The 12,650-nt window shown below is 44.1% G+C and overlaps 1 protein-coding gene across 1 annotated transcript in view; it reads left to right on the plus strand.

Moving 5' to 3' along the window:
• The first annotated feature begins 4,166 nt into the window (after positions 1-4,166).
• Positions 4,167-12,650, plus strand: part of LOC309561068 (FRAS1-related extracellular matrix protein 1-like) — a 289,377-nt gene continuing 280,893 nt past the window's right edge. Inside the window, 1 exon segment of the mRNA XM_082264797.1 lies at positions 4,167-4,326. The gene's annotated coding sequence lies outside the window, so the exon portion shown is untranslated.

A 12,650-nucleotide genomic window follows, 5' to 3' on the forward strand; every position in this document is an offset into this window, starting at 1 on the left:
GGCGGGGGAGAGGGAGAATGTCAGGCAGCTTGTGTAAACAAGCCACCTGTCATTCTCCTCGGTGTAAAGACACTGATCACACGGATCTAGTATGTAGATCCGTTGATCAGTGTCCTTACAGCTCAAGCCACAGCCAATCACAGTAGAAAGCACGCCCCTAGGGATACACACAGCCCCTCCCTCCCAAATAATGTTAACCCCTTCACAACCAGTGTATTTTTACAGTAACAGTGCATATGTATAGCACTGATTACTGTAGAAATGTCACTGGTAACCCCAAAAGTGTCACAAATGTCAGTCAAGGGTCCGATCTGTCCGCCCCAATGTCGCAGTACCGCAAAAAAAATCGCAGATCGCCGCCATTACGCGTTAAAAAAAAAAACAACAAAAATCTTTCCCTTTGTTAGTAAACGCGATAACTTTTGCGCAAACCAATCAAAATACGCTTTTTGCAATTTTTTTTACCAAACATATGTAGCATAAAACAAATTGGCCGAAAATTTTAAAAAATTTTGATTTTTTACTTTTTTTTGGGGGGGAATTTCATATAAAAAAATGTGAAAAATATTGTTATTTTTGCAAAATTTACGCTCTTTTTTTGTTTATAGCGCGTGATCAAAAAATCGCACAGGTGATCAAATACCACCAAAAGAAAGCTCTGTTTGTGGGAAAAAAAAGGACGTCAAATTAGTTTAGGTACAGCGTCGCACGACCGCGCAATTGTCCGTTAAAGTCACGCAGTGCCGAATCGCAAAATACCCCCTGGTCAGGAAGGGGGTAAAATCTTCCAGGGCTTAAGTGGTTAAATACACTTTAGTGATTTTTTTTTGCACAAAAACACAATATAATATGCTATTGTTTAGTAAAATGTAACAGATGATATTACACCGAGTAAATAGATACCTAACATGTCACGCTTTAAAATTGCGCACGCTGGTGGACGGCACCAAACTACGGTTTGGTGCCATCAAAAATCTCCATAGGCGACGCTTTATAAGCCTTTACAGGTTACCAGTTTAGAGTTACATGGGAGGTCTGGCGCTAGAATTATTGTTTGGGACCATACCTCACATGTGTGGGGTGAGCACCGTTTACATATGCGTGTGTGACCTATGTATGCGTTCGTCTTTGTGCGGCGAGCATTGGGGGATAATGGCGAGTTAACATTTTTTATTTTATTATTTTTTTTATTTACATTTTTTTATTTTTACACTGTCTTTTTTTTTTTTTTTAATCAATTATTGCTATCAGAAAGGATGAACAACATCCCTTGTGATAGAATGTACAGTGTCAGGTACTCTGTACTGAGACATCTGTGGTCTATTAGACCCCGGATGCAAAGCTCCCATCTGTCCCTGATTTTGGGGTACTGTCCCTGATTTGGGACAAAATCCCTCTGTCCCTCTTTCCTCCTCATTTGTCCCTCATTTTGGTCTGATCTATATAGTTGTATATAAAATTTCTAAATTGCTGCATTTGTAAATTTCAGAAGCCAATATAAAGGAATAATAGTGGTAAAAAAAAGCACTCGGGGGGGGGGGGGGGGTTATAATTCTCTTTCAAGGGGGCGTGGCAGGGTGTGTGTCCTATGCCAACATACTTTTGCTAATAGGTGCCCCTCGCTCCCATCTCAAAAAGTTGGGAGGTGTGCAGATCTATCCTCCGCATTCCAAACTATCTGATTAAGCCAAGATTGGTTTGCTAAAATGCTTGTTCAAGCCGGTAATGGCTTATTTACATGAGACTGAAACTGGAAGCGACAAAATCCTCACCACTTCCGGTTTCTGATGTCAGCAGGAGGAACCAGATCAGTTCCTCTCACTGTATTGCAGGAACCGGATGTTGCAGGTGTGATCGGGGAGCCCGGTAAAGGTTGCAGCATCAGAAGAAAGAGGGGTGGGACCCCCCATCAGCCACCTGTAAAAGTAATCTAGCGGCTTCATAGCCTCTAGGATTACTTTTACATTGAAGGGAATATCACCTTCCCAATCTGAGATATAACCCTTCCAATCTGAGACATCACCCTTCCAATCTGGGATATCACCCTTCCAATCCGAAATATCACCCTTCCAATCCTAGATATCACCCTTCCAATCCGAGATATCACCTTCCCAATCTGAGATATCACCCTTCCAATCCTAGATATCACCCTTCCAATCCTAGATATCACCCTTCCAATCTGAGATATCACCCTTCCAATCTGAAATATCACCCTTCCAATCTGATATATCACCCTTCCAATCTGAGATATCACCCTTCCAATCCGAGATATCACCCTTCCAATCTGAGATATCACCCTTCCAATCTGGGATATCACCCTTCCAATCCGAGATATCACCCTTCTAATCTGATATATCACCCTTCCAATCCGAGATATCATCCTTCCAATCTGAGAAATCACCCTTCCAATCCGAGATATCACCCTTCCAATCCGAGATATCATCCTTCCAATCCGAGATATTATCCTTCCAATCTGAGAAATCATCCTTCCAATCCGAGATATCACCCTTCCAATCGAGATATCACCCTTCCAATCCGAGATATCACCCTTCCAATCCGAGATATCACCCTTCCAATCGAGATATCACCCTTCCAATCCGAGATATCACCCTTGCAATCTGAGACATCACCCTTCCAATCTGAGATATCACCCTTCCAATTCGAGACATCACCCTTCCAATCCGAGATATCACCCTTGCAATCTGAGATATCACCCTTCCAATCTGAGATATCACCCTTCCAATCCTAGATATCACCCTTCCAATCTGAGATATTACCCTTCCAATCTGAGATATCACCCTTCCAATCTGAAATATTACCTTTCCAATCTGAGATATCACCCTTCCAATCCGAGATATCATCCTTGCAATCTGAGACATCACCCTTCCAATCCGAGATATCATCCTTGCAATCTGAGATTTCACCCTTCCAATCCGAGATATCATCCTTGCAATCTGAGATATCACCCTTCCAATCCCAGATATCACCCTTCCAATCCCAGATATCAGCCTTCAAATCCTAGATATCACCCTTCCAATTCCAGATATCACCCATCCAATCCCAGATATCACCCCTGCAATCTGAGACATCACGCCTCTAATCTGAGACTTCACCCTTCCAATCTGAGACATCACCCTTCCAATCAGAGATATCACCTTTCCAATCTGAGATATCACCCTTCCAATCCAAGATATTACAGTTCCAATCTGAGATATCACCCTTCCAATCCAAGATATTACAGTTCCAATCTGAGATATCACCCTTCCAATCTGAGAAATCAGACTTCCAATCCGAGATATCAGCCTTCCAAACCGAGATATCACCCTTCTAATCTGAGATATCACCTTTCTAATCTGAGATATCACCTTTCTAATCTGAGATATCACCTTTCCAATCCCAGATATCACCCTTCTAATCTGAGATATCACCCTTTTAATCTGAGATATCACACTTCCAATCCGAGATATCACCTTTCTAATCTGAGACATCACCCTTCCAATCTGAGACATCAGCCTTCCAATCTGCGATATCATCCTTCCAATCCGAGATATCACCCTTCCAATCCGAGATATCAGTCTTCCAATCCGAAATAGCAGCCTTCCAATCCGAGATATCACCCTTCCAATCTGAGACATCACCCTTCCAATCTGAGACATCACTCTTCCAATCAGAGATGTCACCCTTCCAATCCGAGATATCACCTTTCCAATCTAAGCTATTACCCTTCCAATCCGAGATATCACCCTTCCAATCAGAGATATCACCCAATCTGAGATATCACCCTTCCAATCAGAGATATCACCCTTCCAATCAGAGATATCACCCTTCCAATCAAGCGGTGTACTGGTAAATTACTGGTGAACAAGTGGTTAAACCAGTTTAGTGTCACATTAGGAAAATAATACAATGTAACAATACATAGAATGATTTGAGTGTCTTTTATTGAACACAAAGGGTTCCACCAGTTCTATAATCTCTTCCCCCGAACGAGGAATGCGATCTGGGCCGTATAATCAGGGCCTACAGATCTTGGTCTAGAATGCATAACTAATAGCAACAGGCGAATTCCGGGATTCTTGGACTTGCTATCTCATGGAATCAGTGAAACATCTGTGTCTCCAGGGCAGTGCGGGGAATACTCGGGGAGTTACACATAGTTCCTGCTTTTCTTTTGTTTCCACTGAAGTGGTGGAGGACACAAATCCCCCGTCATTGTCCTCCTGCTTCGTCAAGGGAGTGGAAGGGACTTGGCAGGAGTTGTGGAATCCGTCCTTTGGTCAGACATGTGAGCGAGCCTGTGTGGAGGGGCCGAGGATCTGTTTTCAGGTACGTCCCCGCTTGCCTTGGCTGAATATCAGCTTTTTCCTCGCAGTCATAACAGACGGAAAAAAAAAATCTTGTAGCTTCGATACGAGGAATTCATGTTTTCCAGATTCTCCATGCTGGTTCCTGGAGCTTTATAAACTATGGCTGAATAGGAACCCGTCTGTGGAACATACAAGTAGTTGTAGTTCTGGTGTGCACCCCTTAAAGTTGGCCTTCACTCGCCACATCCACTTTAACACCCTTACAGCCCCCCCCCCCCCTGTCCTGCGCTCACAATTGGGCGTCATTTTCTTTCTCCCCAATACCTTTTTTTGGAGTTGTTTCCTGATTTTTTGCCTTGGCAAATAGTAGTAGTTGTGGCATGCACCCCTTAAAGCGGACTTTTACCGCCCCCATCCAATTCACATCCTTGCACCTCTCGCCCTTCCTGCTTTCACAATTGGACATCATTTTTTTTTCAATACCAATACCTTTTTTTTGGGGGGTGTTTCCGGGATTCTCACCTGGACAAGTAGTTCTAGTTCTGGTACGCACCCCTTAAAGTGGACCTTCTCCCCCTCTATCCACTTAACATCCTTGCACCCCTCCCTCTTCCCTCTCTCACAATTGGACATCATTTTCTACCAATACTTTTTTTGGGGATGCTTCCAGGAATTTTGCCTAGGCAAGTAGTAGTATTTGTGGCATGCACCCCTTAAAGCGGACCTTCACCGCCCCCATCCAGTTAACACCATTCCACCTCTCCCCCTTCCTGCTTTCACAATTGGTTTGTAATTTTTTGCTCTCCCTAAAACATTTTTTGGGGTGCTTCTGGGATTCTCACCTAGACAAGTAGTTATGTTTTTTGTGTGCACCCCTTAAAGTGTACTATCTCCCCTCCATCCACTTAACACTCTTGCACCCCTCCCTCTTCCCACTCTCGTAATTGGATATCATTTTCTCCCAATATTTTTTTTTTGGGCTGTCTCCATGATTCTAGCCTTGGCTAGTAGTTCTGGTATGCCCCCCCCTAAGTTGACTTTTACCCTCCCCATTCACTTAACACCCTTGCAGTCCTCCCCCTCCCACTGTTATATTAGGACATAACTTTTTTTTCTCTCCCTAATACCTTTTTTGGGGTGTTCCCAAAATTCTCATCTTGGCAAGTAGCTGCAGTTCTGGTGTGCACCCCTCAAAGTTGACCTTTACCCTCCCCCATCCACTTAACACCCTCACCACCCCCACCCCCTTGCATCTCTCCCCCTTCCTGCTTTCACAATTGGACATATTTTTTTTTCTCCCTAATACCCCTTGTTTTTGGGTGCTTCTGGGATTTTCACCTAGACAAGTAGTTGTAGTTCTGGTATGCACCCCTTAAAGGTGACCTCTACCCTCCCCATCCACTTAACACCCTTGCAGCCCTCCCCCTCCCACTGTTCTATTAGGACATAACTTTTTTTTGGTGTTCCCAGGATTCTCAGCTAGGCAAGTAGCTCTAGTTTTGGCATTCACCCGTAAAAGGGGCCTTCACCCTCCCCATTCACTTAACACCCTTGCAGCCTTCCCCCCTTCCCACTATTAGGACATAACTTTTTTTTCTCCCCGTAATACCTTTTTTGGGGTGTTCCCAGGATTCTCGGCTTGGAAAGTAGCTGTAGTTCTGGCGTACACCCCTAAAAGGGACCTTCACCCTCCCCATTCACTTAACACCCTTGCACCCCTTCCTGCTTTTACAATTGGACATGATTTTTTTTTTTTCTCCCTCTAAGACTTTTTTATGGGTTGCTCCCAGTCTAGAATGCTTTTCTCCTTACCCACGGCTTCCTGGGATACCCATGCCACAAATCCCAGGGGGGCGTCCGGTTACTGTACTGTGCATGCGTTGATATGGGTCATTAGAAGGCCAGCCAGCTTCTCCTGGTTCTTAAAGCCAGCCCCCCGATGATGCGCCTTGTCATCGGCAAGAATCAGGGAAAGACAGCGCCCCCTGATGAAACCACCTAAAAAGATGGCGACACAGGCCCCTGCTTTAGTCGGTGGATTGCAACAGGACAATGCTGGATCTGTATTCATCAAAATGGGTATATCAAAAAAAAAAAAAATGCATATATATATATATATATATATATATATATATATATATATATATATATATATGTATGCTCTGTTTGTGTTGTTGTTGTCTTGTATTTGAAAAATTCAATAAAAAATGTAAATATTAAAAAAAAAAAAATGCACTGCGGAGGGCTGGGAAGTTCCTTTTAACCTCCCTGGCAGTCTGATTGTCAGTACTTTTGAATGTCAAAGCGGTACATTGTTTTGTATGGAAATCTGTTGTTTTATATTGTTAGGAATAAAACAGTAAAAATGAATAAAAATATAATAATAAATTAATTAATCAATTAAAATAATAAATAAATAAATTATTTATTAACCACTTAAGCCCGGGAAGATTTTACTCCCTTCCTGACCAGGGCCTATTTTGCGATTCGGCACTGTGTGACTTTAACGGACAATTGCGCGGTCGTGCGACGCTGCACCTAAATGAAATTGACGTCCTTGTTTTCCCACAAACAGAGCTTTCTTTTGGTGGTATTTGATCACCTGTGCGATTTTTTGATCATGCGCTATAAACAAAAAAAGAGCGACAATTTTGCAAAAATAACAATATTTTTCACAATTTTATATATGAAATTCCCCCCCAAAAAATGTAAAAATCAAATTTTTTTAACATTTTAGGCCAATTTGTTTTCTGCTGATTGGTTTTGATTGGTTTGCGCAAAAGTTATTGCGTTTACTAACTAAGGGAAAGATTTTTGTCATTTTTATTGTTTTTATTTTTTAACGAGTAATGGCGGCGATCTGCGATTTTTTTTGCGGTACTGCGACATTGCAGCGGACAGATCGGACCCTTGACTGACATTTTTGACACTTTTGGGGGTACCAGTGACATTACTACAGTAATCAGTGCTATACATATGCACTGTTACTGTAACAATGACACTGGGATGGAAGGGGTTAACTTTATTGGAGAGGGAGGGGTTAAGTGTGTCCCTAGGGGCGTGTTTCTTACTGTGATTGGATGTGGCTGTGTGTGTAACAGCACAGATCAACGGTCCTACATAGCAGGACCGAGTGATCTGTGCTTTTACACAGGGGAGAGTGACAGGCGGCTTTGTTTACATTAGCCGCCTGCCTTTCTCCCTCTCCAACCAGACGATCGCCAGTGACCGGCGGACATCGGGTCAGCCGGTCACACGCGCCGGCTTCTTCGGGTACGAGCGGGGGCAGGAGCGCGCCTTCGGCGGCGCGCGCTCGCCCCCTATTCGCTCCCAGGCTAGTGACGTACTGGTACGTCACTTTGCCTGGGAGGGGCTGACCGCCATAAATAGTCGGGCGGCGGTCGGCAAGTGGTTAATAAAAAAATTATTAATAAAAATAAAAGGAATAAAACAGTAAAAGTGCAGGCAGGGCACTGGACAAAGCACTAGGGACAAAACTGAGGTGAAATGATTTGATACAGTAGTGTTATCCTAACAGATTACAATGTATCATGTCATGTTTTGTGTACTTTTTTTAATTTCGCGGCGCTCATAGGGAAGGGAACCCGGAAGACGGATGCCAGCGTTTTATCAGAATACCGCTACCTATCAGATTTTGCAACCGGAAGTGACGCTCGGAAAGAAAAACTTACTGCGTATGCGCCATGCCTTCCAACATGGCCGCTATGCGTTCCAATAGGTTTCCTAATGTGACAGAACACGCAGCGGCAAACATCTTCTTACACAGGAGCAAGTCTTGAATTTTACATTTATTTTAGCAGTAAACTCACCTTATATACTGAATGACAGTATTACATTTCTAGTATTATTGTTATATAGTAAATATAGCGAGAAACCTGCAGGTAGAAGGTGGCGTCGGCCATCTTGGTACACCCCGCACTGCTCAGCGACAAACTGATTATATAGTGAAATAAACTATTTCACTCGGTTGCAGTGAAATAGTCCATTTCAGTATATAAGGTGAGAAGGAAGGGAGGGGTTTTTGGGACTTTGCATGAGGTGTGCGGCCAGTAAATAAGCTAATATGTACTACTCATGTGTCTATACATATACATACAATGGTACACCAAGGGACATATATAGGCAGAGGGGTAACTAGAACCTTCAGAGCCCCAGTGCAAGAAACCATGAAGGGCCCCCCAGACCCCTGGCCGGGGCCCTTCCCTTCAAGCTTGGGGCTCTTCCCACTGATCCTGGGGCCCTTTACTCTCGCTGCGGGGCCCTTTATTACGGTCCTGCAGTGGGACCCTTTCACAAGTTCTTCAGTGGGCCCCCTTCCTTCCATCTTGGGGCCTCCCCACGGTGGTGGAATGCCAGGGCCCGGTTGCAAGTGTGACCTTTGCGATCCTGGAAGTTCACCCACTGGTGTCAGTAGTTTTTAATTTTTGGTATTTTAATTGTATTATTTTTTATCATTTTATTTTATTTTTTTTACAATGTCACTGACTATGACTCTGTCCATTCAGAAAAGGAAGGAGCTGATAAATTACATATTTACTGACCCCTTCCTGGTTCTCTATTGTGACACATCCCCTGAAGCAGCCGGCAGGAGTGGGGAGGGAGCCCAGTGTGGGGGGGCCAGGGGAGCACACAGGGGCCCAGAGACAGCAGAACACAAGTGAACTGGATAGGAGGAGTGGCGGGGGCATCATACAGAGGAACCAATCTCCTCCATTTTCCTCCTGCAGCTACAGGAGGAAAAAGGAGGACAGTGATTTCTCTACGTGCTGCCCCCGCCACCCCTCCTATCCAGGTGTACAGGAGAGCCGCAAAGGCCCCCTGGAGCATGGGGCCGGTTGCAATTGCAACCCCTGCATCCCCTGTAGTTACGCCCCTGTATATAGGTAAAAAAAGACAAGTATTTATTGAGTGATGTCAAGAACACGATAGAAAGGTATAAATAGAAAGTAGTACTTCATCAAAAATATAGTATACACGAATCATAAAGTTGATCCATATGCCCAAATGATACAGCAATGTCATAAAACATGAGAAAATAGAAGTAATAAAATATTAGATAGAGATTATAATAATAATAATGATGATGATAGTAATAATAATATGTGCAATATTCATGATTGGCATACATGGATATAGCCGGTATCCAGACATATAATGAGACCAGAAGGACTGCATCTATATATGCTCTACGCGTTTCGATAAAAATCACTTCTTCAGGAGAAGGTGCAGTCCATGCATCTAAAAGAAACATACGTGTTAACAGCCACGTTTAAGATCAATGTCATATCCATGAATATTGCTTTGCATCAATATAGCTTACATTTCATCATAGTCTGTCACCATACACAGTATGGAATGGAGGGTCTTCCGGGACTGCTAAAATCAGTCTGAAATTCAAGACTTGCGTGGGGGTAAGAAGATGTCCGCCGCTGCTTCGTGTTCTATCACATTAGGAAACCTATACGAATGAGAAATCGTACTGCGCATGCACCATGCATTCCAACATGGCCGCTATGCGCAGTACGATTTCTCATTCGTACGTCACTTTTGGTTGCAGAATCTGATAGGTAGCGCTATTCTGATAGAACACCGGCATCGGCCGGAGGACATCGGGGGATCATAGGGACAAGGTAAGTATCACTACAGGGTAATCCCAAGTGTGGCTCGGGGCTACTGCTTTTGGTACTGAAAATTAACCCTGAGCAACCAGGGCTGCTGTTAGAAATAACGGGGGGCCCCTTACAGCCTATCTGGCATGTAATTTTATGAGCAGTGCGCTCCGAATTACATGCGATCTCTGTGATCGCAGAAATGTGAACCGGCACTTACTGGGCGAATTGTGCTGCAATTTTTTTTTTTTTTTTATAAATAAAAAAAAAAGAGGAAAATATTGAACCATGCTACTAAACGGCGCGTAAGTGTCATAAGTAATTACTATGATACTTAGAGCCTTCTAATAGTCACAAGAGTTTATTTCTGTTTTTAATTGATTAAAAACATTCGTCCAGCAAAGGAAATAACCCAATAAGAATATAAATTTTCTTTTTTTTTTTTTTTTTTTTGCCCCACATGCACAGAGCATTTATACATGTACTTTTACTGGGCAAATTGCACTGCAAATTTTTTATAATTTAAAAAAAAAAAAAAAAAAGGAAAATACTGCACCAGGCCACTAGATGGCGATAAGTGTCATAAGTAAATACTATGATACTTAGCACCTTCTACTGGTCAAAAAAGTTAATTTCTGTTTTAGGGCTCTTTCACACGGGCGTTCCGTATGTCCGTATATCACCCCATCCGTTTGCTGATGGTATACGGATATAATGCATGTCAATGGGATTGCAGATGTCAGCGGATGACCATCCGCTGACATCCGATTTGTTTCCTTTCAGTTCTTTTCCGTTTTTTGGAACGGAACAGAACCCTATTTTTCTTCCATTTAAAAAACGGAAAGGACGCAAAATTGGATGTCATCGGTGTCATCCGCTGACATCCGCAATCCCATAGACATACATTATGTCCGTATATCATCCGCAAACGGATGGGATGATATGCGGACATACGGACCGAATGACGCAAGTGTCATCCGTGTCTGTGAAAAAAAAAAAAAAAGCGTCGGAGCGGATCGCAATACGATAAATTTTTCTTTGGGGGGGGGGGGGGGGAGATTTGTGCTAGGAGAGGAAATTTGTGGGAGAGGGGGATTGGTGCTAGGAGGGGAAATTCGGGGGAGAGGGGGATTTGTGCTAGGAGGGGAAATTTGGGGGAGAGGGGGATTTGTGCTAGGAGGGGAAATTTGGGGGAGAGGGGGATTTGTGCTAGGAGGGGAAATTTGGGGGAGAGGGGGATTTGTGCTAGGAGGATAAATGGGGGGAATTTGTTCTGGGAGGGGGGATTTGGAGTAGAGGGGATTTATACTGGGAGGGAAAATTTGAGGGGTAGGGGATTTGTGCTAGAAGGAGTGATTATTTTTTTTTGGGGGGGGGGTCGAATTGTGTGTGGGGAAATTGCAGAAATAGAGAGAGAATTTGAGCTACCCCCCACCAGCTCAAATTCTCTAACCCTCAAATGTGCCCTCCCAGTATACACCCCCCCCCCCCCACTTTAAATCCCACCTCTTAGAACAAATTGCCCCTCAGCAACCCTCCCAGCACAAATCCCACTCCCTCCAAATGTCCCCTCCTAGCAAAAATCCCCCCCCCAAAGAAAAATTTCCCCGTGTGGGGGGATTACATTAGGGGGGGGGGTTGGATTTGTCATAGGAGGAGGAGGAATTTATGCTTAGGAGGTAAGCATGCAGATTAGTGCTCAATATTTTTGGAGAGGATTTTTACTGACATAATGCTTATACATTTCGGGGGTTCGCCATTTTCCCCATTTAAAAAAAAAGGGAGGGGCAAACATTTGTGCATTGGGGGGGGGGGGGTGGATTTGTCCTGGGAGAAGGAGGATTTTATGCTTAGGGGGTAAGCATGCAGATTAGTGCTCAATTTTTTTGGAGAAGATTTTTACTGACATGCTTATATATTTCGGGGGGGGGGGGGGGGTGCCAATTTCCCCATTAAAAAAAAAAGTTTTCAAAGTTTAATTCCCGTTGCAGCGGTGAATGAATCCCTTTCCGCTCCTCATTACTTTGATACATAAAGGTTTTCTTCAAAGTCAGCATTTTGCCGCTGCGTACGTCAGCTACACAAAGCGGCCGCCAAAGACGCCGCCAGCACGGTGGCAGACGCGGAATCTGTCGCTTTAATATCGAAAATCCGTTTCTTGGCAGGTGCGAGGCTCCGTTTTTTTTCCCCCCTCTTTGATGCCAATATTGATAATGAGAATAATCCATTGAGCCGGCGCGGTGGCTGCGCTGCGGAGCTGCTATATCGGATTTCAGGCACACACCTGCATCCCTCAGGCGGTCAGGTGCGGAGGAATGCCAGGCATCCATGCAGGCTTATCTCCGGCAATCTCACTCCATTAGCATATTCTATTCCACGTCTTCTAGGAAGAGGAGTGGGGGGGGGGGTTTGGACTAAGCGAGGGGGGGGGGGGGCGGCGTTGGCTGTATTTGGGGGGGGGGATTGATGTGTAGACGGGGGAAATGGCGGCGGCTGCCAACTGGCCAAAGCATTTGCACCGCTGTTTTCTGATGTTCTGCAGCTGCGCATGTAATAAAATCCCACGCCGTCCTTTCACATCCTAAACTTTTTTTTAAACAACTTTTTAGAACTCGTCCTAAAACTTTGCCGCGGGAGCTGAGCGAATATTGAACGTCTCGCTGTGATGTCGTGAAAGCAAGCCTTGGCAAAGAATGGCGTAGTGGTAGGGTGA

This window comes from Pelophylax lessonae, assembly GCF_965119305.1.
Source record: "Pelophylax lessonae genome assembly, chromosome: 8".
Taxonomy (NCBI): Eukaryota; Metazoa; Chordata; class Amphibia; order Anura; family Ranidae; genus Pelophylax; species Pelophylax lessonae.